This window comes from Schistocerca serialis, chromosome 5 (assembly GCF_023864345.2).
Source record: "Schistocerca serialis cubense isolate TAMUIC-IGC-003099 chromosome 5, iqSchSeri2.2, whole genome shotgun sequence".
Taxonomy (NCBI): Eukaryota; Metazoa; Arthropoda; class Insecta; order Orthoptera; family Acrididae; genus Schistocerca; species Schistocerca serialis.
Window position 1 is genome coordinate 756,293,231 of NC_064642.1, and position 26,437 is coordinate 756,319,667.

A 26,437-nucleotide genomic window follows, 5' to 3' on the forward strand; every position below is an offset into this window, starting at 1 on the left:
AAATGATTCATGTTGTTTCATTTACTTGTTAAATTCTACTTGTTTTCTTGATGAGGTCACCAGCCACTTTGTTTTGGGGTCATCCCACCATTCTTCTCCGTTTGCCCACCCGCGGGAAGGTGGTTATTTGTGAATTGGGTGGTCCGTGTTTCCCTTGTGGAATTGGGGAGGTTTAGAGCAATCTGCGGTTCGGGTTGTTTAGTAACCCCCCGGCCCCCTGTCAATCTGCCGTACGTTAATAGCTGCCTCTGTCATGTTTGTCGGATTCGGTGTCAACGAATTTATTGCTTAAAGGCCGAATTCTTGAAACATGTTTTTATCTTTCCTATCATCTTGCGAGGTGGTATATGTGTAATGTAGAGCCTGTTGTACATTTGATGTAAGTCTGCATTTCATGGCCGGCCGGAGTGGCCGTGCGGTTCTAGGCGCTACAGTCTGGAACCGAGCGACCGCTACGGTCGCAGGTTCGAATCCTGCCTCGGGCATGGATGTGTGTGATGTCCTTAGGTTAGTTAGGTTTGATTAGTTCTAAGTTCTAGGCGACTGATGACCTCAGAAGTTAAGTCGCATAGTGCTCAGAGCCATTTGAACCATTTTTTGCATTTCATGGGTTTTATTTAAATAGTCATTTTAGGTTATAAGGCTGCCACCCTTCCATCGTAAGAGTCCTTAAAAAAATTGCGCTTTCGTTGGCAAATAATTTGAGTGTTGTACCACTTCCATCCCTCTTACGGGATGCATAGTTTAGGTGTTTGTGTGAATTATTAAAAATGTAATCTGGTGTGTTACAGATTTGCACCAGTGTACTCTTTCAGAGGTTGTTGTGAGCGGTCATGATTACGGCCGTGTTGAAAGGGAGCAGGCAAGCTTCTCAGCCCGCAAGCTCGTACTGTTAATATTGTGTTTTTGCCTCTAAATAAAATTGTAACTTGACATTTCGAGGGTGCTTTTCTGCTTATAATTTTAAATCTGTTTTTGAAAAAGCTTTTAGGAATAAAATTCACATTTGTTAAAAGAACTTTTATTTTCCATTAATTAATTCCTGGCAACTACTTCCACGCTCACTTAGTGTGATTAAATGTGTTAATGTTCTTGATGAATCGCTAGTAAATAAAGTAAATTCTTTAAGAAAAGATTTTGAAAGTAAATTTACGGTTCAGGTCTCACACTCGCACGTGAGACAAGACAGGACGCAGAAAGGTGAGGTACACAGATTCTGTTCAGGGGCAGAGGGGGGGGGGGGGGGGGGGAGCGGGGAGGGGGGAAGGGGAGGCGTCAGGAAGGGCGTCATTCACCGCCTGCCACTAAGAGTACCAAATGGGAAACAACATGCACACACATTGGAAACACGATATAAGTCCAGGAAGAAGAAGAAGAGGAGTGAGATGAAGATAAGAAGATGATGATGATGAAGAAGGAGAAGTGTATCTAGTGTGCGGAGATGTTTTCTGAAACTATAATGAAAAATACGCAGATTACGATCGAATTTACAAATCCCCCTCGAGAAAGGCCGCTAAAAACTGATGAAATAGTTCACGGGTGAATGGTCAGATGGTCCAACGGGCACATTTCCATGGTCAGAAGCACTGATGAACTGTTCATCTATGCACCAAATGATGGCTAAAAGGGCGCTTGCCGAAATGTTGTGCCCGTTGGACGCTGACATACGACATTTCTCCCGTGATCTATTTCGTCACAAGTCCCTGGGAAAAGCTGAACAATCACACACCTAAAAAGCGTTGCCTAACAACAGAGGAAAGTCGATGTCGTTCTCCATAGGTTCTCCAGCGCAGCTTGCATGGACCTCCCACTCGTAATAAACCTCCAGAAATGTCGCAGTTTAGCCGGTGAGTCGTCAGATGTTGGTATAAGGGGCGTACAGAATAAACGGCCACGCTTTCCCACCCGAGTATTGCGATAATTAAGCCGGTCCGTCCTTGAAATGACTTAGTGAGCTGGCGCGTACAAATTCTTTATACCTGTTATATGGAGATACTGTCGTAGTTTTATGCCCCCTTGCAGAGCCGTAGCAGGGCCGTCGGATTTATAAAGTGCAATACTGATGTCTATGTTTTACGTAATTAAGCGGGAAGAAGTTTTTTCTGAGCAAGTAATTTTTATAGGGATGTCATTATGGTGCGTTTATTTAACGAATGCCGTAAAATCAACGTGTTCACACTGATTATAAACTAAGTATTAACTGTACGAGAGCATGGTCTGCATCATGACTAGGTCGAAAGGTATCGTATTGCCGACTGCCGACGATGGTACACAGTGTGTAAATTGAGCTTACAATCAGAATAGCTCGTACAAGATCTTACATCTTCGGTTGTGCCAAAGATATTCATTTATTTATTAATATCAGCGTTTCCTGGCACTGTAAAATTGCTGAAATATAATGTCCTCCTAATGTCTGAGAGGCAAAAGGCAACTTTTGTTAGCAAATATTTATTAATAACAGTTACTTTATCCGCACCAGAATGAATGTACTTTTCCTACGTATCTCTTTGGTGACGTTACAAGCGATTTCTGCATCGGCCTCTCATCCCACTGGCTCTGAAAGCGCCAGATGGCCAACCGCATCTGCTAGCCAGCGCGGGAATCTATCGGTCGCTCCTTTCTCCATACAGCGCTGATAAAGGGCACTTCAACTAATCGAAATAGCAAAACTAGAAATAAAGTAAAATACATGTAAGGGGTGCCTTACAAACTCGTAGTCATCAGTAAAAAAAATGACGTATTGTCAACTTTGATTTGTGACTGGCTGATCATCTTGTTTTATTTCTGTGTGTCTGTCTGTGTGTGAAATCTTATGGGACTTAACTGCTAAGGTCATCAGTCCCTAAGCTTACACGCTACTTGACCTAAATTATCCTAACGACAAACACACACACCCATGCCCGAGGGAGGACTCGAACCTCCGCCGGGACCAGCCGCACATTTATTTGCTTCACCAATTGTCATCGTCCGACTAAGGCGGCAAAATGACGTACCAAACGCGTTGTGAGCATAAGTTAGCTTTGAATAAATGCTTCGCGACAAACTTTTACTTCAACCTCAGTCTTTCGATGATTTCCTCCATCGCTATCGTCGGGGTCCTCTGTTTACTGGAAGCGAACACTTACTGACCCATATTTCAGAGTACAGCGCTTTCAATACCAATTCCAAGAGAAAACAGTTTCAAACAGGCTGATACATAGAGCTAAAACAAAATGGCTCTGAGCACTACGCGACTCAACTTCTGAGGTCATCAGTCGCCTAGAACTTAGAACTAATTAAACCTAACTAACCTAAGGACATCACACACGTCCATGCCCGAGGCAGGGTTCGAACCCGCGACCGCAGCGGTCGCTCGGCTCCAGACTGTAGCGCCCAGAACCGCATGGCCACTCCGGCCGGCAGAGCTAAAACAGTCTCTAACAAGGAACACCTAGAGATCAAGACGTCTAAAAAACATATTCCGGAAGAACGACTGTAGCGATCAGGATATTAAGTTATCCATCTCCAAGAATCAAAAACACAGAGGTACTCGGTGATGAGAAGATGATCGGATTACACCACCCCTTTCTTTCTTCGGAGATACAACAAATAAAATAGGGAGAGCCCTGGGTAGACATGGTATTCAATCCATTTTCCGGCCACCCAAGAAAAATAAAGAGACGCTGCGTGCAGTAAAAGACAGTTTTGGTCTCGGTGTTAGTAGAATATATAAAATTCTTTGTGAATGTGGCAGCAGTTATATTGGTCAGACAGTGCGAACGATGTCAAAACACTCCATGGAGCAGCGACGCCGCGTGAAATATGGCGATGTTGACAAATCTGATGCCTCCGAACACAGCCTCATGAACAGCTGTAAGATTACGTTTGATGAAACAGAAATTTTATCCCTTGCAGCTACATCCTAGCATTCTGTCATCATAGAAGCCGTTGAGATCTCTTAACCGAGATAGTGGCTACACGCTTACATACACCTTTAGTGGTGGATGGAAACGGACGCTTGATCCTTAAAGGCAAAAGAAAAATTAACTGAAGCGTCCACCATACACAGATGGCCGCCAGTGTTCTTCAGTCACAGAAATCGACGCGATTCCTCGTAGTAAATGGAAGATTCGTGATTTCGTGGCGTTTCCATAAGGCATCTAACCAAAACGGCCTTGCTGTGCTGGTACTGCGAATGGCTGAAAGCAAGGGGAAACTACAGCCGTAATTTTTTCCGAGGGCCTGCAGCTTTACTGTATGGTTAAATGATGATGGCGTCCTCTTGGGTAAAATATTCCGAAGGTAAAATAATCCCCCATTCAGATCTCCGGGCGGGGACTACTCAGGAGGACGTCGTTATCAGGAGAAAGAAAACTGGCGTTCTACGGATCAGAGCGTGGAATGTCAGATCCCTTAATCGGGCAGGTAGGTTAGGAAATTTAAAAAGGGAAATGGATAGGTTAAAGTTAGATATAGTGGGAATTAGTGAATTTCGGTGGCAGGAGGAACAATTCTTTTGGTCAGGTGAATGCAGGGTTATAAATACAAAATCAAATAGGGGTAATGCAGGAGTAGGTTTAATAATGAATAAAAAAAATAGGAGTGCGGGTAAGCTACTACCAACAGCATAGTGAGCACATTATTGTGGCCAAGATAGACACGAAGCCCATGCCTACTACAGTAGTACAAGTTTATATGCCAACTAGCTCTGCAGATGATGAAGAAATTGATGAAATGTATGATGAAATAAAAGGTAGTGAAGGGAGACGAAAATTTAATAGTCGTGGGTGAGGAAAAAGTAGAGAAGGAAACATAGTGGGTGAATATGGATTGGGGGAGAGAAATGAAAGAGGAAGCCGTCTGGTAGAATTTTGCACAGAGCATAATTTAATCATAGCTAACACTTGGTTCAAGAATCATAAAAGAAGGTTGTATACATGGAAGAATCCTGGAGATACTAGAAGGTATCAGATAGATTATATAATGGTAAGACAGAGATTTAGAAACCAGGTTTGAAATTGTAAGTCATTTCCAGGGGCAGATGTGGACACTGACCACAATCTATTGGTTATGAACTGTAGGTTAAAACTGAAGAAACTGCAAAAAGGTGGGAATTTAAGGAGATGGGAACTGGATAAACTGACTAAACCAGAGGTTGTACAGAGTTTCAGGGAGAGCATAAGGGAACAATTGACAGGAATGCGGCACAGAAATACAGTAGAAGAAGAATGGGTAGCTTTGAGGGATGAAGTAGTGAAGGCAGAAGAGGATCAAGTAGGTAAAAAGGCGAGGGTTAGTAGAAATCCTTGAGTAACAGAAGAAATATTGAATTTAATTGATGAAAGGAGAAAATATAAAAACGCAGTAAATGAAGCAGGCAAAAAGGAATACAAACGTCTCAAAAATGAGATCGACAGGAAGTGCAAAATGGCTAAGCAGGGATGGCTAGAGGACAAATGTAAGGATGTAGAGACTTATCTCACTAGGGGTAAGATAGATACTGCCTACAGGAAAATTAAAGAGACCTTTGGAGAAAAGGGAACCACTTGTATGAATATCAAGAGATCAGATGGAAACCCAGTTCTAAGCAAAGAAGGGAAAGAAGAAAAAGGTGGAAGGAGTATACAGAGGGTCTATACAAGGGCGACGTACTTGAGGACAATCTTCTGGAAATGGAAGAGAATGTAGGTGAAGACGAAATGGGAGATACAATACTGCGTGAAGAGTTTGACAGAGCACTGAAAGACCTAAGTCGAAACAAGGCCCCGGGAGTAGACAACATTCCATTAGAACTACTGACGGCCTTGGGAGAGCCAGTCCTGACAAAAACTCTACCATCTGGTGAGCAAGATGTATGAGACAGGCGAAATACCCTCAGACTTCAAGAAGAATATAATAATTCCAATCCCAAAGAAAGCAGGTGTTGACAGATGTGAAAATTACCCAACTATCAGTTTAATAAGTCACAGCTGCAAAATACTAACGCGAATTCTTTACAGACGAATGGAAAAACTGGTAGAAGCCGATCTCGGCGAAAATCAGTTTGGATTCCGCAGAAATGTTGGAACACGTGAGGCAATACTGACCCTACGACTTATCTTAGAAGCTAGATTAAGGAAAGGCAAACCTACGTTTCTAGCATTTGTAGACTTAGAGAAAGCTTTTGACGATGTTCAGTGGAATACTCTCTTTCAAATTCTGAAGGTGGCAGGGGGAAAATACAGGGAGCGAAAGGCCATTTACAATTTGTACAGAAACCAGATGGCAGTTATAAGAGTCGAGGGGTATGAAAAGGAAGCAGTGGTTGGGAAGGGAGTGAGACAGGGTTGTAGCCTGTCCCCGATGTTATTCAACCTGTATATTGAGCAAGCAGTAAAGGAAACAAAAGAAAAATTCGGAGTAGGTATTAAAGTCCATGGAGAAGAAATAAAAACGTTGAGGTTTGCCGATGACATTGTAATTCTGTCAGAGACAGCAAAGGACTTGGAAGAGCAGTTGAACGGAATGGCAATGGCAAGGAAAGCGTTTATGAAGAAGAGAAAATTGTTAACATCGAGTATAAATTTAAGCGTCAGGAAGTCGTTTCTGAAAGTATTTGTGTGGAGTGTAGCAATGTATGGTAGTGAAACATGGACGCTAAATAGTTTGGACAAGAAGAGAATAGAAGCTTTCGAAATGTGGTGCTACAGAAGAATGCTGAAGATTAGATGGGTAGATCACATAACTAATGAGGAGGTATTGAATAGAATTGGGGAGAAGAGGAGTTTGTGGCACAACTTGACAAGAAGAAGGGACCGGTTGGTAGGACATGTTCTGAGGCATCAAGGGATCACAAGTTTAGCATTGGAGGGCAGCGTGGAGGGTAAAAATCGTAGAGGGAGACCAAGAGATGAATACACAAAGCAGATTCAGAAGGATGTAGGTTTCAGTAAATACTGGGAGATGAAGAAGCTTGCACAGGATAGAGTAGCGTGGAGAGCTGCATCAAACCAGTCTCAGGACAGAAGACAACAACAACATAATCTCATGTTAGTAAATTGTCGAAGTGTCTGTAGCAAGATTCCCGAGTTAATCTCCGAAATAAACAGTAGTAATACGAAGCCCACACCTACTACAGTAGTACAAGTTTATATGCCAACTAGCTCTGCAGATGACGAAGAAATTGAAGAAATGTATGATGAAATAAAAGAAATTATTCAGATTGTGAAGGGAGACGAAAATTTAATAGTCATGGGTGACTGGAATTCGAGTGTAGGAAAAGGGAGAGAAGGAAACGTAGGTGAATATGGATTGGGGGACAGAAATGAAAGAGGAAGCCGCCTGGTAGAATTTTGCACAGAGCACAACATAATCATAACTAACACTTGGTTTAAGAATCATGAAAGAAGGTTGTATACATGGAAGAACCCTGGAGATACTAGAAGGTATCAGATAGATTATATAATGGTAAGACAGAGATTTAGGAACCAGGTTTTAAATTGTAAGACATTTCCAGGGGCAGATGTGGACTCTGACCACAATCTATTGGTTATGACCTGTAGATTAAAACTGAAGAAACTGCAAAAAGGTGGGAATTTAAGGAGATGGGACCTGGATAAACTAAAAGAACCAGAGGTTGTACAGAGATTCAGGGAGAGCATAAGGGAGCAATTGACAGGAATGGGGGAAATAAATACAGTAGAAGAAGAATGGGTAGCTTTGAGGGATGAAGTAGTGAAGGCAGCAGAGGATCAAGTAGGTAAAAAGACGAGGGCTAGTAGAAATCCTTGGGTAACAGAAGAAATATTGAATTTAATTGATGAAAGGAGAAAATATAAAAATGCAGTAAGTGAAACAGGCAAAAAGGAATACAAACGTCTCAAAAATGAGATCGACAGGAAGTGCAAAATGGCTAAGCAGGGATGGCTAGAGGACAAATGTAAGGATGTAGAGGCCTATCTCACTAGGGGTAAGATAGATACCGCCTACAGGAAAATTAAAGAGACCTTTGGAGATAAGAGAACGACTTGTATGAATATCAAGAGCTCAGATGGAAACCCAGTTCTAAGCAAAGAAGGGAAAGCAGAAAGGTGGAAGGAGTATATAGAGGGTCTATACAAGGGCGATGTACTTGAGGACAATATTATGGAAATGGAAGAGGATGTAGATGAAGATGAAATGGGAGATATGATACTGCGTGAAGAGTTTGACAGAGCACTGAAAGACCTGAGTCGAAACAAGGCCCCCGGAGTAGACAATATTCCATTGGAACTACTGACGGCCGTGGGAGAGCCAGTCCTGACAAAACTCTACCATCTGGTGAGCAAGATGTATGAGACAGGCGAAATACCCTCAGACTTCAAGAAGAATATAATAATTCCAATCCCAAAGAAAGCAGGTGTTGACAGATGTGAAAATTACCCAACTATCAGCTTAATAAGTCACAGCTGCAAAATACTAACACGAATTCTTTACAGACGAATGGAAAAACTAGTAGAAGCCAACCTCGGGGAAGATCAGTTTGGATTCCGTAGAAACACTGGAACACGTGAGGTAATACTGACCTTACGACTTATCTTAGAAGAAAGATTAAGGAAAGGCAAACCTACGTTTCTAGCATTTGTAGACTTAGAGAAAGCTTTTGACAATGTTGACTGGAATACTCTCTTTCAAATTCTGAAGGTGGCAGGGGTAAAATACAGGGAGCGAAAGGCTATTTACAATTTGTACAGAAACCAGATGGCAGTTGTGAGAGTCGAGAGACATCAAAGGGAAGCAGTAGTTGGGAAGGGAGTAAGACAGGGTTGTAGCCTCTCCCCGATGTTGTTCAATCTGTATATTGAGCAAGCAGTAAAGGAAACAAAAGAAAAATTCGGAGTAGGTATTAAAGTCCATGGAGAAGAAATAAAAACGTTGAGGTTTGCCGATGACATTGTAATTCTGTCAGAGACAGCAAAGGACTTGGAAGAGCAGTTGAACGGAATGGCAATGGCAAGGAAAGCGTTTATGAAGAAGAGAAAATTGTTAACATCGAGTATAAATTTAAGCGTCAGGAAGTCGTTTCTGAAAGTATTTGTGTGGAGTGTAGCAATGTATGGTAGTGAAACATGGACGCTAAATAGTTTGGACAAGAAGAGAATAGAAGCTTTCGAAATGTGGTGCTACAGAAGAATGCTGAAGATTAGATGGGTAGATCACATAACTAATGAGGAGGTATTGAATAGAATTGGGGAGAAGAGGAGTTTGTGGCACAACTTGACAAGAAGAAGGGACCGGTTGGTAGGACATGTTCTGAGGCATCAAGGGATCACAAGTTTAGCATTGGAGGGCAGCGTGGAGGGTAAAAATCGTAGAGGGAGACCAAGAGATGAATACACAAAGCAGATTCAGAAGGATGTAGGTTTCAGTAAATACTGGGAGATGAAGAAGCTTGCACAGGATAGAGTAGCGTGGAGAGCTGCATCAAACCAGTCTCAGGACAGAAGACAACAACAACATAATCTCATGTTAGTAAATTGTCGAAGTGTCTGTAGCAAGATTCCCGAGTTAATCTCCGAAATAAACAGTAGTAATACGAAGCCCACACCTACTACAGTAGTACAAGTTTATATGCCAACTAGCTCTGCAGATGACGAAGAAATTGAAGAAATGTATGATGAAATAAAAGAAATTATTCAGATTGTGAAGGGAGACGAAAATTTAATAGTCATGGGTGACTGGAATTCGAGTGTAGGAAAAGGGAGAGAAGGAAACGTAGGTGAATATGGATTGGGGGACAGAAATGAAAGAGGAAGCCGCCTGGTAGAATTTTGCACAGAGCACAACATAATCATAACTAACACTTGGTTTAAGAATCATGAAAGAAGGTTGTATACATGGAAGAACCCTGGAGATACTAGAAGGTATCAGATAGATTATATAATGGTAAGACAGAGATTTAGGAACCAGGTTTTAAATTGTAAGACATTTCCAGGGGCAGATGTGGACTCTGACCACAATCTATTGGTTATGACCTGTAGATTAAAACTGAAGAAACTGCAAAAAGGTGGGAATTTAAGGAGATGGGACCTGGATAAACTAAAAGAACCAGAGGTTGTACAGAGATTCAGGGAGAGCATAAGGGAGCAATTGACAGGAATGGGGGAAATAAATACAGTAGAAGAAGAATGGGTAGCTTTGAGGGATGAAGTAGTGAAGGCAGCAGAGGATCAAGTAGGTAAAAAGACGAGGGCTAGTAGAAATCCTTGGGTAACAGAAGAAATATTGAATTTAATTGATGAAAGGAGAAAATATAAAAATGCAGTAAGTGAAACAGGCAAAAAGGAATACAAACGTCTCAAAAATGAGATCGACAGGAAGTGCAAAATGGCTAAGCAGGGATGGCTAGAGGACAAATGTAAGGATGTAGAGGCCTATCTCACTAGGGGTAAGATAGATACCGCCTACAGGAAAATTAAAGAGACCTTTGGAGATAAGAGAACGACTTGTATGAATATCAAGAGCTCAGATGGAAACCCAGTTCTAAGCAAAGAAGGGAAAGCAGAAAGGTGGAAGGAGTATATAGAGGGTCTATACAAGGGCGATGTACTTGAGGACAATATTATGGAAATGGAAGAGGATGTAGATGAAGATGAAATGGGAGATATGATACTGCGTGAAGAGTTTGACAGAGCACTGAAAGACCTGAGTCGAAACAAGGCCCCCGGAGTAGACAATATTCCATTGGAACTACTGACGGCCGTGGGAGAGCCAGTCCTGACAAAACTCTACCATCTGGTGAGCAAGATGTATGAGACAGGCGAAATACCCTCAGACTTCAAGAAGAATATAATAATTCCAATCCCAAAGAAAGCAGGTGTTGACAGATGTGAAAATTACCCAACTATCAGCTTAATAAGTCACAGCTGCAAAATACTAACACGAATTCTTTACAGACGAATGGAAAAACTAGTAGAAGCCAACCTCGGGGAAGATCAGTTTGGATTCCGTAGAAACACTGGAACACGTGAGGTAATACTGACCTTACGACTTATCTTAGAAGAAAGATTAAGGAAAGGCAAACCTACGTTTCTAGCATTTGTAGACTTAGAGAAAGCTTTTGACAATGTTGACTGGAATACTCTCTTTCAAATTCTGAAGGTGGCAGGGGTAAAATACAGGGAGCGAAAGGCTATTTACAATTTGTACAGAAACCAGATGGCAGTTGTGAGAGTCGAGAGACATCAAAGGGAAGCAGTAGTTGGGAAGGGAGTAAGACAGGGTTGTAGCCTCTCCCCGATGTTGTTCAATCTGTATATTGAGCAAGCAGTAAAGGAAACAAAAGAAAAATTCGGAGTAGGTATTAAAGTCCATGGAGAAGAAATAAAAACGTTGAGGTTTGCCGATGACATTGTAATTCTGTCAGAGACAGCAAAGGACTTGGAAGAGCAGTTGAACGGAATGGCAATGGCAAGGAAAGCGTTTATGAAGAAGAGAAAATTGTTAACATCGAGTATAAATTTAAGCGTCAGGAAGTCGTTTCTGAAAGTATTTGTGTGGAGTGTAGCAATGTATGGTAGTGAAACATGGACGCTAAATAGTTTGGACAAGAAGAGAATAGAAGCTTTCGAAATGTGGTGCTACAGAAGAATGCTGAAGATTAGATGGGTAGATCACATAACTAATGAGGAGGTATTGAATAGAATTGGGGAGAAGAGGAGTTTGTGGCACAACTTGACAAGAAGAAGGGACCGGTTGGTAGGACATGTTCTGAGGCATCAAGGGATCACAAGTTTAGCATTGGAGGGCAGCGTGGAGGGTAAAAATCGTAGAGGGAGACCAAGAGATGAATACACAAAGCAGATTCAGAAGGATGTAGGTTTCAGTAAATACTGGGAGATGAAGAAGCTTGCACAGGATAGAGTAGCGTGGAGAGCTGCATCAAACCAGTCTCAGGACAGAAGACAACAACAACATAATCTCATGTTAGTAAATTGTCGAAGTGTCTGTAGCAAGATTCCCGAGTTAATCTCCGAAATAAACAGTAGTAATACGAAGCCCACACCTACTACAGTAGTACAAGTTTATATGCCAACTAGCTCTGCAGATGACGAAGAAATTGAAGAAATGTATGATGAAATAAAAGAAATTATTCAGATTGTGAAGGGAGACGAAAATTTAATAGTCATGGGTGACTGGAATTCGAGTGTAGGAAAAGGGAGAGAAGGAAACGTAGGTGAATATGGATTGGGGGACAGAAATGAAAGAGGAAGCCGCCTGGTAGAATTTTGCACAGAGCACAACATAATCATAACTAACACTTGGTTTAAGAATCATGAAAGAAGGTTGTATACATGGAAGAACCCTGGAGATACTAGAAGGTATCAGATAGATTATATAATGGTAAGACAGAGATTTAGGAACCAGGTTTTAAATTGTAAGACATTTCCAGGGGCAGATGTGGACTCTGACCACAATCTATTGGTTATGACCTGTAGATTAAAACTGAAGAAACTGCAAAAAGGTGGGAATTTAAGGAGATGGGACCTGGATAAACTAAAAGAACCAGAGGTTGTACAGAGATTCAGGGAGAGCATAAGGGAGCAATTGACAGGAATGGGGGAAATAAATACAGTAGAAGAAGAATGGGTAGCTTTGAGGGATGAAGTAGTGAAGGCAGCAGAGGATCAAGTAGGTAAAAAGACGAGGGCTAGTAGAAATCCTTGGGTAACAGAAGAAATATTGAATTTAATTGATGAAAGGAGAAAATATAAAAATGCAGTAAGTGAAACAGGCAAAAAGGAATACAAACGTCTCAAAAATGAGATCGACAGGAAGTGCAAAATGGCTAAGCAGGGATGGCTAGAGGACAAATGTAAGGATGTAGAGGCCTATCTCACTAGGGGTAAGATAGATACCGCCTACAGGAAAATTAAAGAGACCTTTGGAGATAAGAGAACGACTTGTATGAATATCAAGAGCTCAGATGGAAACCCAGTTCTAAGCAAAGAAGGGAAAGCAGAAAGGTGGAAGGAGTATATAGAGGGTCTATACAAGGGCGATGTACTTGAGGACAATATTATGGAAATGGAAGAGGATGTAGATGAAGATGAAATGGGAGATATGATACTGCGTGAAGAGTTTGACAGAGCACTGAAAGACCTGAGTCGAAACAAGGCCCCCGGAGTAGACAATATTCCATTGGAACTACTGACGGCCGTGGGAGAGCCAGTCCTGACAAAACTCTACCATCTGGTGAGCAAGATGTATGAGACAGGCGAAATACCCTCAGACTTCAAGAAGAATATAATAATTCCAATCCCAAAGAAAGCAGGTGTTGACAGATGTGAAAATTACCCAACTATCAGCTTAATAAGTCACAGCTGCAAAATACTAACACGAATTCTTTACAGACGAATGGAAAAACTAGTAGAAGCCAACCTCGGGGAAGATCAGTTTGGATTCCGTAGAAACACTGGAACACGTGAGGTAATACTGACCTTACGACTTATCTTAGAAGAAAGATTAAGGAAAGGCAAACCTACGTTTCTAGCATTTGTAGACTTAGAGAAAGCTTTTGACAATGTTGACTGGAATACTCTCTTTCAAATTCTGAAGGTGGCAGGGGTAAAATACAGGGAGCGAAAGGCTATTTACAATTTGTACAGAAACCAGATGGCAGTTGTGAGAGTCGAGAGACATCAAAGGGAAGCAGTAGTTGGGAAGGGAGTAAGACAGGGTTGTAGCCTCTCCCCGATGTTGTTCAATCTGTATATTGAGCAAGCAGTAAAGGAAACAAAAGAAAAATTCGGAGTAGGTATTAAAGTCCATGGAGAAGAAATAAAAACGTTGAGGTTTGCCGATGACATTGTAATTCTGTCAGAGACAGCAAAGGACTTGGAAGAGCAGTTGAACGGAATGGCAATGGCAAGGAAAGCGTTTATGAAGAAGAGAAAATTGTTAACATCGAGTATAAATTTAAGCGTCAGGAAGTCGTTTCTGAAAGTATTTGTGTGGAGTGTAGCAATGTATGGTAGTGAAACATGGACGCTAAATAGTTTGGACAAGAAGAGAATAGAAGCTTTCGAAATGTGGTGCTACAGAAGAATGCTGAAGATTAGATGGGTAGATCACATAACTAATGAGGAGGTATTGAATAGAATTGGGGAGAAGAGGAGTTTGTGGCACAACTTGACAAGAAGAAGGGACCGGTTGGTAGGACATGTTCTGAGGCATCAAGGGATCACAAGTTTAGCATTGGAGGGCAGCGTGGAGGGTAAAAATCGTAGAGGGAGACCAAGAGATGAATACACAAAGCAGATTCAGAAGGATGTAGGTTTCAGTAAATACTGGGAGATGAAGAAGCTTGCACAGGATAGAGTAGCGTGGAGAGCTGCATCAAACCAGTCTCAGGACAGAAGACAACAACAACATAATCTCATGTTAGTAAATTGTCGAAGTGTCTGTAGCAAGATTCCCGAGTTAATCTCCGAAATAAACAGTAGTAATACGAAGCCCACACCTACTACAGTAGTACAAGTTTATATGCCAACTAGCTCTGCAGATGACGAAGAAATTGAAGAAATGTATGATGAAATAAAAGAAATTATTCAGATTGTGAAGGGAGACGAAAATTTAATAGTCATGGGTGACTGGAATTCGAGTGTAGGAAAAGGGAGAGAAGGAAACGTAGGTGAATATGGATTGGGGGACAGAAATGAAAGAGGAAGCCGCCTGGTAGAATTTTGCACAGAGCACAACATAATCATAACTAACACTTGGTTTAAGAATCATGAAAGAAGGTTGTATACATGGAAGAACCCTGGAGATACTAGAAGGTATCAGATAGATTATATAATGGTAAGACAGAGATTTAGGAACCAGGTTTTAAATTGTAAGACATTTCCAGGGGCAGATGTGGACTCTGACCACAATCTATTGGTTATGACCTGTAGATTAAAACTGAAGAAACTGCAAAAAGGTGGGAATTTAAGGAGATGGGACCTGGATAAACTAAAAGAACCAGAGGTTGTACAGAGATTCAGGGAGAGCATAAGGGAGCAATTGACAGGAATGGGGGAAATAAATACAGTAGAAGAAGAATGGGTAGCTTTGAGGGATGAAGTAGTGAAGGCAGCAGAGGATCAAGTAGGTAAAAAGACGAGGGCTAGTAGAAATCCTTGGGTAACAGAAGAAATATTGAATTTAATTGATGAAAGGAGAAAATATAAAAATGCAGTAAGTGAAACAGGCAAAAAGGAATACAAACGTCTCAAAAATGAGATCGACAGGAAGTGCAAAATGGCTAAGCAGGGATGGCTAGAGGACAAATGTAAGGATGTAGAGGCCTATCTCACTAGGGGTAAGATAGATACCGCCTACAGGAAAATTAAAGAGACCTTTGGAGATAAGAGAACGACTTGTATGAATATCAAGAGCTCAGATGGAAACCCAGTTCTAAGCAAAGAAGGGAAAGCAGAAAGGTGGAAGGAGTATATAGAGGGTCTATACAAGGGCGATGTACTTGAGGACAATATTATGGAAATGGAAGAGGATGTAGATGAAGATGAAATGGGAGATATGATACTGCGTGAAGAGTTTGACAGAGCACTGAAAGACCTGAGTCGAAACAAGGCCCCCGGAGTAGACAATATTCCATTGGAACTACTGACGGCCGTGGGAGAGCCAGTCCTGACAAAACTCTACCATCTGGTGAGCAAGATGTATGAGACAGGCGAAATACCCTCAGACTTCAAGAAGAATATAATAATTCCAATCCCAAAGAAAGCAGGTGTTGACAGATGTGAAAATTACCCAACTATCAGCTTAATAAGTCACAGCTGCAAAATACTAACACGAATTCTTTACAGACGAATGGAAAAACTAGTAGAAGCCAACCTCGGGGAAGATCAGTTTGGATTCCGTAGAAACACTGGAACACGTGAGGTAATACTGACCTTACGACTTATCTTAGAAGAAAGATTAAGGAAAGGCAAACCTACGTTTCTAGCATTTGTAGACTTAGAGAAAGCTTTTGACAATGTTGACTGGAATACTCTCTTTCAAATTCTGAAGGTGGCAGGGGTAAAATACAGGGAGCGAAAGGCTATTTACAATTTGTACAGAAACCAGATGGCAGTTGTGAGAGTCGAGAGACATCAAAGGGAAGCAGTAGTTGGGAAGGGAGTAAGACAGGGTTGTAGCCTCTCCCCGATGTTGTTCAATCTGTATATTGAGCAAGCAGTAAAGGAAACAAAAGAAAAATTCGGAGTAGGTATTAAAATTCATGGAGAAGAAGTAAAAACTTTGAGGTTCGCCGATGACATTGTAATTCTGTCAGAGACAGCAAAGGACTTGGAAGAACAGTTGAACGGAGTGGACAGTCTCTTTAAAGGAGGATATAAGATGAACATCAACAAAAGCAAAACAAGGCTAATGGAATGTAGTCTTATTAAGCCGGGTGATGCTGAGGGAATTAGATTAGGAAATGAGGCACTTAAAGTAGTAAAGGAGTTTTGCTATTTGGGGAGCAAAATAACTGATGATGGTCGAAGTAGAGAGGATATAAAATGTAGGCTGGCAATGGCAAGGAAAGCGTTTCTGAAGAAGAGAAATTTGTTAACATCGAGTATTGATTAAAGTGTCAGGAAGTCATTTCTGAAAGTATTCGTATGGAGTGTAGCCATGTATGGAAGTGAAACATGGACGATAAATAGTTTGGACAAGAAGAGAATAGAAGCTTTCGAAATGTGGTGCTACAGAAGAATGCTGAAGATTAGATGGGTAGACCACATAACTAATGAGGAAGTATTGAATAGGATTGGGGAGAAGAGAAGTTTGTGGCACAACTTGACCAGAAGAAGGGATCGGTTGGTAGGACATGTTCTGAGGCATCAAGGGATCACCAATTTAGTATTGGAGGGCAGCGTGGAGGGTAAAAATCGTAGAGGGAGACCAAGAGATGAATACACTAAGCAGATTCAGAAGGATGTAGGTTGCAGTAGGTACGGGGAGATGAAAAAGCTTGCACAGGATAGAGTAGCATGGAGAGCTGCATCAAACCAGTCTCAGGACTGAAGACCACAACAACAACAACAACAACAACAATGCCAATATTGTATTAGGTACCGAAAGCTGGTTGAAACCAGGCATAAAAAGCAATGAAATTTTAAACTCTGATTGGATAATGTTTAGGAAGGATAGGACTGATGCTATGGGAGGTGGTGTGTTCATATCAGTTAAAAGCTGTTTAAACGCAATTGAAATCTATACTGCGTCGAACTGTGAAATAGTTTGGATAAAGCTGCCAATCAGACAAGGACTGACCATTGTATTAGGATGTTTTTATAGACCACCAGCATCCGCAAAAAACGTAGCAGAACGTTTCAGGGAAAGTCTTGAGTACATAGGAAGTAAATATCCAAATTATCCATTAGTCATAGGTGGAGACTTTAATCTAGCATTCATTGACTGGGAAAATTACACGTTTATCACAGGGGGCAGAAGCAAAGATTCGTGTGAAGTCATTCTAGGAGCGCTCTCAACATACAACCTTGAGCAATTGTTTAGAAAACCAACTCGAGATGGGAACATATTAGATATCTTAGCGACAAACAGACCTGATCTTTTTGAGGAAATTAATCTAGAAGAAGGTATTAGCGACCATAATGTCGTTGTGGCTTCTATGTCAGTGGAATTTTCTTGTTTGGGAAAGCAAATAAAAGTGTCATTAATGAATATCTTCATAGTCAGCTTCAAGCATTCACCGCGAGACACAAAGATATTGAGCATCTTTGGTCGAAATTTCAAGGGTATTGTCCTCCATGTGCTAGAGAAGTACGTGCCTAGCAAAAGTTTAGGGGAGGGAATGGATCCACATTGGTACAACAAACATAGTAGGAAGTTGCTGAGAAAGCAGAGAATTTTGCAAAGTCGTTTTAAGCGTAGTCACTGCCCCGCTGACCAACAGAAATAATGCGAAATGAAAGCAGCTGTCAGAAGGACAATGAGAGACTCTTTTCACGAATTTGAAAGCAATATTTTATCTGCAGATTATAAAAATAACCACAAAAAATTTTGTTCGTACGTAAAATCTATGAACGCTACAAATAATTCAATACGTTCCCTTGTTGACAGTACGGGTAATGTAACTGATGATGATAAACAGAAGGCCGAAATTCTAAACCCAGCTTTCAAAAAATCGTTTACGATAGAGGACTGCAGCACCATTCCCCCTTTCAATTATCGAACAAACGAAAGGATGGCTAACATAGTGTTTAGTGTATCTGGGATTGTAAAACAGTTAAGATCCTTAGACGCCAGAAAGGCATCTGGCCCAGACAGTATCCCCGTAAGATTTTATGTTGACTATGCTACAAATATAGCACCATTCTTATCCGTCATCTATCAGAGTTCATAGGAACGGCGCAAAGTTCCACGGGACTAGAAGAAGGCCCAGGTCATAGCAATCTATAAAAAGAGTAGAAAATCGGATGCACATAATTACCGCCTAATTTTACTGACATCGATTTGTTGTAGAATCATGGAATATGTTTTGTGTTCAGACATAATGACCTTTCTAGACTCTGAGAAGCTCATCTGTAGAAACTAGCACGGTTTTGGGAAACAATGGTCATGCGAGACACAGCTGGCCCTCTTTGTCCATGATATACAACAGCCTCTACATGCCGGCTCCCAGGTCGATGCCATATTTCTGGACTTTCAAAAGCCGTTCGACTTGCTACAAAAAGTGTGCACCTACGGTCTACCCAATGACATATGCGGTTGGATAGAAAGTTTTCTAACAGTCGGGGAGCAGTAGTCGTCCTGAACGGGGTAACTTCAACAGAAACTCTGCTTTTTACAATTTACATAAACGATCTGGTTGATGGTACTGACAGCAGCCTTTGACTGTTTGCCGATGATGCTGTAGTCTACAGGAAAGTAGTATCACAAGAAAGTTGTGAACAAATCAGTGAGGATTTGCAGAAAATAAATGAGTGGTGTAATGACTGGCAGTTATCTCTCAATATTAGTAGGTGCAACCGACTGCGTATAACAAGGCGAAAATCCCCATTAATGTATAAGTACAAAATAAATGATCAGTCTCTGGAAGCGGTAACATCAGTCAAATATCTGGGTGTGACTATTCGAAATGATCTCAAATGGAATGATCAGATTACACAAATAACGGGTAAGGCGAACTCCAGATTGAGGTTTATTGGTAGAATCCTGAAGCGATGGAGTCCATCACCAAAGTAAATAGCTTACAATACGTTAGTTCGTCCAGTCTTAGAGTATTGTACGTCTGTATGGGACACTTACCAGTTGGGTCTGATTCAAGAGATTGAGAAGGTCCAAAGAAGAGCGGTAAGATTCGTGACTGGTACATTTAGCCATCGGCAGAGCGTTACAAATGTCATAGAAAGTTTGAAGTGGGACACATTTGCAGATAGACGTCGCGCTAAACAGAAGGAGCTGCTCACTAAATTCCAAAATCCAATCTTCGCCGAGTATGTAGATCTTATATTATTACCACCAACTTTCAAATCGCGTAATGATCATCATTCAAAGATAAGGGAAATAAGATCTCGTACTGAGGCGTTCAGACAGTCGTTTTAGATCCGTGAGTGGAACAGAGTGGGGGAAATATGACTTTGGCGCGATTTGTGCCGTCCGCCACACCGCTTGGTGGCTAGCGGAGTATGTATGTAGATGTAAATATGCGCAAGTTGTAAGTGATTTTAGGCACCACAAATAAGGGTGAAAAGAGTTTGCGACAATTTCTGGCTTTTTACGAATTTTTGAAAGTTGAAAAACCAAGAAATTTTTGGAGTTTTTTCGGATTTCACTTATATCTCTAAAACGATACATCCCATAGAAGATTCCCAAAACACCAAAATGGGCGAGCATAACATTTACCGTAGAATGATCTACTTAAAATTGAGAATTGGTTCAGTCGTTCAGCCATAATCTATCGTCAAAACCGGCAATGTTTACCAACTTGGCGAAAAAATGACTTGTGCTAATGTGCCAATGCCCGTGGCTCTAAAACAGCTACTCCAAATGAAAATTGTGATGCATAAAGCGTAGAGCTTCAAATTATGCGTAAAAAGAGCTACTAGATTTTGAAATTGATCCACTGCTTTGAAAAGATACAAATAAAAACGTGATTCTATATAAGATTTTTTGTGAAGTCAATTTTCTTTTAAACCTCAAATCATCCACATTAGTCCAAATACCCGGATTAAAGGGCAGTTTAGTTAAGTACCCACCTAGTTAGGTATTTAGATCGATGCATTTATATTAATTAAAAACCGTTTCAGTCCAAGATGATGATAATTGTGCTTACAACTGGCAAGAAACGAATCTAATTGACTGATGGAAAAATATTTCAGTTTCAATATATAATTGACGAGAGATGAAATGTTTGCAAACATTTTATAAACAATTATTGTTCTGTGTCCACGTTTATTCACATTTTATGTTTTGATGATTTTCTGCGTTTCGGGGAACAAGGTCCCATGGAGGAAACGTTGCCATCCAGTTCTTCGTCCTCTTCTTGCATGGGATCTAAATCGATTTTATCCTCGACGCTGTCAATCTCATCGGCGATTTGCATCGAATCGTGGAAGACGTTCCCCTCTGTTAGAGAGTGAAGGCATAAAAGGCCCCCTGCAATCGCTTCATATGGCCGTGACTTTGTAGGCGCTCTTTTGCGGGAACAAACTTCTCGGTATCCGTTCTCGCACGTGCTGGGTATAGCGTTAAACCGTTTCTGAGGCGCTGGTGGTCGGACGTTAGCAACGCTTATCAGACCGTTTTTCGTGGTCTTCCGTTCCCATCTCTGTGGATCCAGCTGGTTGTTTCTCCAGATCTGAACCCGCAAGCAGATCCAGAGCGAGCCCTGGGGAGCGGCGGCGTCTTCTTCGGTGGGAGCGAAAGACGCCAAACTGACGTTATTATTTTTCAACAAAGCTCCCTGGAACAGCTGCAGACGAATTTAATTCAAAGGTTTGGGGCTGCCACCCGTGCAGTCCTGCCTCAGTGACCTTGTGAGGAGTGGCGATGGGCTCCATGAAATCTGAGGCGACGTGCTGGAGGTTCATGTCCTGATAGCACTCCGTCTTCAGGCCAAGAGTGGCCTACAGGGACCACCCGACCGCCGGGTCATCCTCAGTGGAGGATTCGGATAGGGGCGTGGGGTCGGCACACCGCTCTCCCGCTCGTTATGACGGTATTCTTGACCGAAGCCGCTACTATTCGGTCGAGTAGCTCCTCAATTGGCATCACGAGGTTCAGTGCACCCCGAAAAATGGCAACAGCGCATGGCGGCCTGGATGGGCGCCCATCCAAGTGCCGTCCACGCCAGACGGCGCTTAACTTCGGAGATCTCACGGGAACCGGTGTATCCACTGCGGCAAGGCCTTTACAAATTTTATTTTGGCCTGTCGTAAAAATGTGGAGGTGGCGTCACAGCCACTGAAGGCCTGAAGAAATAACACATGTTTTTTTGGATACTTCAGAGAGCTTAGAGCCGCTGGGAGTTTATATGAATGTGTATTGGTTGCCTTTTCCAGGTTTCTTAAGCAAGATACTGATGGCGCGTCTGCCTTCTCACTATTATCAGCTATGTGGTTAGTCAGCAGACTCAACAAATCAGTATCTTCCCCGATAATGTTTCCTCCCTGTCTCAAATTTTCTATGTCTGTGCCGTAAATCAAGGTGTCTGCGTTCTCAGTGACCTGCTTGAACTGCTACCTTCCACCAAATAATTTTTCTGTCAACACTGAGATGAAACGTTTCTTATTAAGTTCTTTTAGTAAGAAACGTTCTCTTGGTGCAGTTGATCACATTGTCTCATCAAATAAGACAGAAGCGACGAGATTTCGCGGGATCTGCAGGCACATTCAGGAGATTTTATGCTTTTGTGAATAATTATCTCAGGGTATCCATAAACACAATGGCGCAATCGAACCTGTAGTGTTTTTTTAAACATAGTTCCTCTGTTATTCAAGGATGGAGGATAAAACTTCTTAAGTATTCCACATAACTGGGTGGCCCACCGTCGAGGACGAAGTATGTGTTGCTTGTGGTTTTAACATTGACTGGATTGAACAGTTTAAAGAGATCTGCTTTTCTTGTCTTGCACATTATTTCGTCATCATCAAAAAGAGGTAATGGATATGGGGCTAACTGAAAGGCGAAATTTGACACTAGATGTTGTGATGACTTATGGATATGGATTCGATGGAAAATTGTGTAATGATAACCGGGGACTGGTTCAGCAATCACCTTGACTTGTACACGTCACGCCTAGTAGCAGCCCTACCCGAGTCTTCCTCAGGAGCTGCATGATCTTTAAGTTTTTCCCTTGGATATTTTCCAAGCTGTCTTTCCTTTTTGTTAAATACTCCTTGTATCGTTACCACAACGCAAGTAATTAACACAAAATACTATGAATTAACTAGTTGAATAATTAAATTAATTAAAAGATATAGCTACCTAGGCAGATAGGTGCCTAAATAAATTTCTCTTACATTTGAATATTTCGAGGGATGTGGATTATGTGGGACTCAGAAAGAAAACTGACTTCACAAAAAGTTTTCGCAGAAATTCAGGGCTGCTAATATCTTCAGGTATTTAGTTGTAACTTTCCAAAGGAGAGAGTGAGCCAATTTCAAAATTTAGCAGCTCTTTTCACGCAGAATCTGATGCTCTACAACTTTTATGCTTGACACTTTTCACTTGGAGTATCCGTTTCTGAGCTACAGGGGTTGCATCATGAGCATAAATCAAGTTGGTTAACATTGCCGGTTTTGACCATCGGTTATGGATGAACAGCTGAACCGATTTTAAATTTTAAGTAGATCATTCTACAGGAAATGTTACCCACCAGGTTAGCCGAACGCGCTAACGCGCTGCTTCCTGCACTCGGTAGGCGCGCCGGCCCCGGATCGAATCCGCCAGGCGAATAAACGACGAGGGCTGGTGTGCCGGCCAGCCTGGATGTGGTTTTTAGGCGGTTTTTCACATCCCTCTAGGTGAATACCGGGCTGGTCCCCATAACCCGCCTCAGTTACACGACTCGCAGACATCTGAACACTTTCGCATTATTCCATGGATTACACTAGTCACAGACAGTTGCGGTACACTAATTCCTTCCTGGGGGGGAGGGGGGGGGGTGGTACGGGGTGGCGGCAGGAAAGGCATCTAGCCTCCCCTTCCGCTAACATTGCCACATCCGATTAACCATGCTGACCCTGCGTATCTGTGGGAAACACGGCACAAGCAAAAGAAAAGAAAAGAAGATTCTACGGGAAATGTTACACCCTTTCATTTTCGTATTTTGGGGATTTTCTCTAGGATATCTAGTCTTGAAGTTATAAGCGATAAACTGAAAAACGCCCAAAAAATTTGTGGTTTCCGGCCCTGAAACGTTTAACATAAGCCAGAAACAGTCGCAAACTCATTTAATTCTTATTTTTAATGCGTCGATTGAAATTATTTATAGCTGGTACATATTTACTGGCCAGCACGGCCTTTTTTCGGGGCTAATTTTCCTGGGCTAATAGACAGTTGGCGAGAGTGAGTGCTGAGTATCTGTGCGTTCCCGCTCCCGAAAGCGAACAATGGCTCTCAAGCTTCTTCAGAGGCGGCACCGCTTTTGTAGAAGACGGCAACGACTTTGTGACTCCGGCGGGAGTGTGAGGGGTGAGGGTGGGCCCTCCGAGGCTAGGGAGGGCGCGGCGCGGCAGACTACAAAAGGGTGCCCGCTCTGGGCCAGCCAGCGTTTCCCTCTGCAGGGACGACTTTCCGGCAGTCGGCAGATACAATTAGAGATAGGCGGCGCGGCCATCCATTCTGAAATTAAAAGCTTTTCGGATGCAAATGACGCGCGGGCTCTCGGAGGGGTCTGTGCTTAAATAAGATCTCTGGGCCGCGGCACGTCAGCGCTCCGCGGGGGTCCGGAGCCGTAGTGCCGACCGGTCTACTTGCTGTGCCGCCAAGCTTGCAGCAGCACTGTGCGCGCCTGCCGCCAGGCAACCCGACAGCCACACACAGCCTGCCTGACAATCCTAAAGCCGTCGGCACACGGACCGTGCTGTCGAACGTTAACGTTGAGCGTGCCTAGTTGAACGTGCTGCTGAACGCTCAGGAGCGATGCGATACGTGCACGCGGTTCGTGGGCCCCAACGTGGTATACGCGATCGCAACGCACTCCCGCGGCAGTTGAGAGATGTTTCTATTTCGTAAATCACACTGTTTACTCAACGGGCGCGCGTAAAATTCCCACGTTAGCTCTATTAAAACGCAAATTTCCTCCATCGTCCACGAAAAGGAAAGTACCATGTCCAATTAATAAGGACACAGGCTTATTAAAGTTCCATCACAAACAATGCGGTACAAATCTGGAATACTTCTCCTCATAAGATAAACATTATTTCATCATTCCCACATTTTAGTAAAACCCCAAGGTCAGTCTTACTTGATCACTGTTCCTACCCAGAAGCAGAATCTTTGCAACATGTGAATTACGAAACGTAAAAGAAAAAGGAGCAAAACATCTTTATACAAGTAGCGCAAGCTTTCCTGTAATTAAGCAAATCGAACAAAATCACCCCTAAAAAAAAGGTGAACTTATATTTACATAACGTCAAATATTATTGCATATACTTACATTAAACTAATAATAAAGTGTTAGAACTAAATAAAAACGCGAATGTGAGGTAAAAAAAAATTTGGTGTATTACGACGTGAACCACCGCCGCAACAAAAGTTCATGACTGGATAGAGGCGCAACCTTTTTTTTTCCATTTTGTTCGTTTTACTTCGTTGCATCTGCTAGGGGCGGACGTCGTAAGGCATCCATTTAAGTTCGTTGTTGATATGTTAACTCAGTTCTTTTTATTACAGAGTGCACATTACCCTTTGACTGAACACGCTGAGCTACCGTGCCGGCGCTACTCATTACGCTAAACCACCAACAGGCTCCTCTTCCTTAAAAATATTGTGTTACCCCTCGCTAAAAACGTTAATCATAGATAATTAAGTTATTAATTGAAATTTAATTATAGCTAATTGTACGAAGAACAATGCGTTTTGGGTGGATCTTCAGTGTGTCGCTGCGTTCAAATAGCCTACTCTCATAACACGCGAGTTACAATAATTCTTTTGCCATGAATATGATGTTTCTCATTATTTTATTGGAATGAATCACATAACTAACAACGGTTTTTCCAGTGATTCTCAATTTGCTGGTACTCAGAAATGGCACATATACATATATGCTTGAAATGAACGCCAATATGGCGCCTCACAACTCTCTACTGAAGGAAGACGGCGTGCGTGTGACGTAGGTGGCGTTGTGCCATCTCACTGGTTCAAATGGTTCAAATGGCTCTGAGCACTATGGGACTCAACTGCTGAGGTCATTAGTCCCCTAGAACTTAGAACTAGTTAAACCTAACTAACCTAAGGACATCACAAACATCCATGCCCGAGGCAGGATTCGAACCTGCGACCGTAGCGGTCTTGCGGTTCCAGACTGCAGCGCCTTTAACCGCACGGCCACTTCGGCCGGCATCTCACTGGTCAACGCTCGGACGCACGCTCAGAATATCTGACATGCCGGATGTTGCTCTGCACGTTCGGAAAGACTGCCGAACGTGCTATTGCACGCTATGACGTTATAAACTGGGCACGCTCAACGCTCAACGTTCGGATGCACCATCCGTGTGCCGACGGCTTAATGCGCTGAGATCTGTCACCAAACTGAAGGTATCGCTGCAGCTTGTCCAACGTACTCGTACTAACAGGAATCTTCCGCAATGGATTGAAAAATAGGCTATTCAGCAAATACCCACGGTAAATTGTTGATGATGAACAGAGCCAGCCACAAACTGATTTCGCGTTACTTAACTCAAAAAGTACTGTTACGGGTTTCGAATTTTTCAGTTCTTCATCAGACGGTTTTTTCGTGCTTTCATCGAAACAAATGATACATTGGTTTCCTGTGAACTGCCCTTGGAAAAACAATAATTCACAGTTCCAGACGCTGAACAAATATAGTTGGGCTACCGATTTAAGTTAGAAAGCAACTTACCAGAAATGTCCATCTGGCGCATATGCTGTCGCAGTTTCCCTCCAACGATGTACACTACTGGCCATTGAAATTCCTACACCAAGAAGAAATGCAAATGATGAACGGGTATTCATTGGACAAATATATTATACTAGAACTGACATGTGATTACATTTTCACGCAGTTTTGGGTGCATAGATCCTGAGAAATCACTACCCAGAACAACCACCTCTGCCAGTAATAACGACCTTGATACGCCTGGGCATTGAGTCAAACAGAGTTTGGATGGTGTGTACAGATACAGCTGCCCATACAGCTTCAACACGATACCACAGTTCATCAAGAGTAGTGATTGGCGTATTATGACGAGCCAGTTGCTCGGCCGCCTTTGACCAGACGTTTTCAATTGGTGAGAGA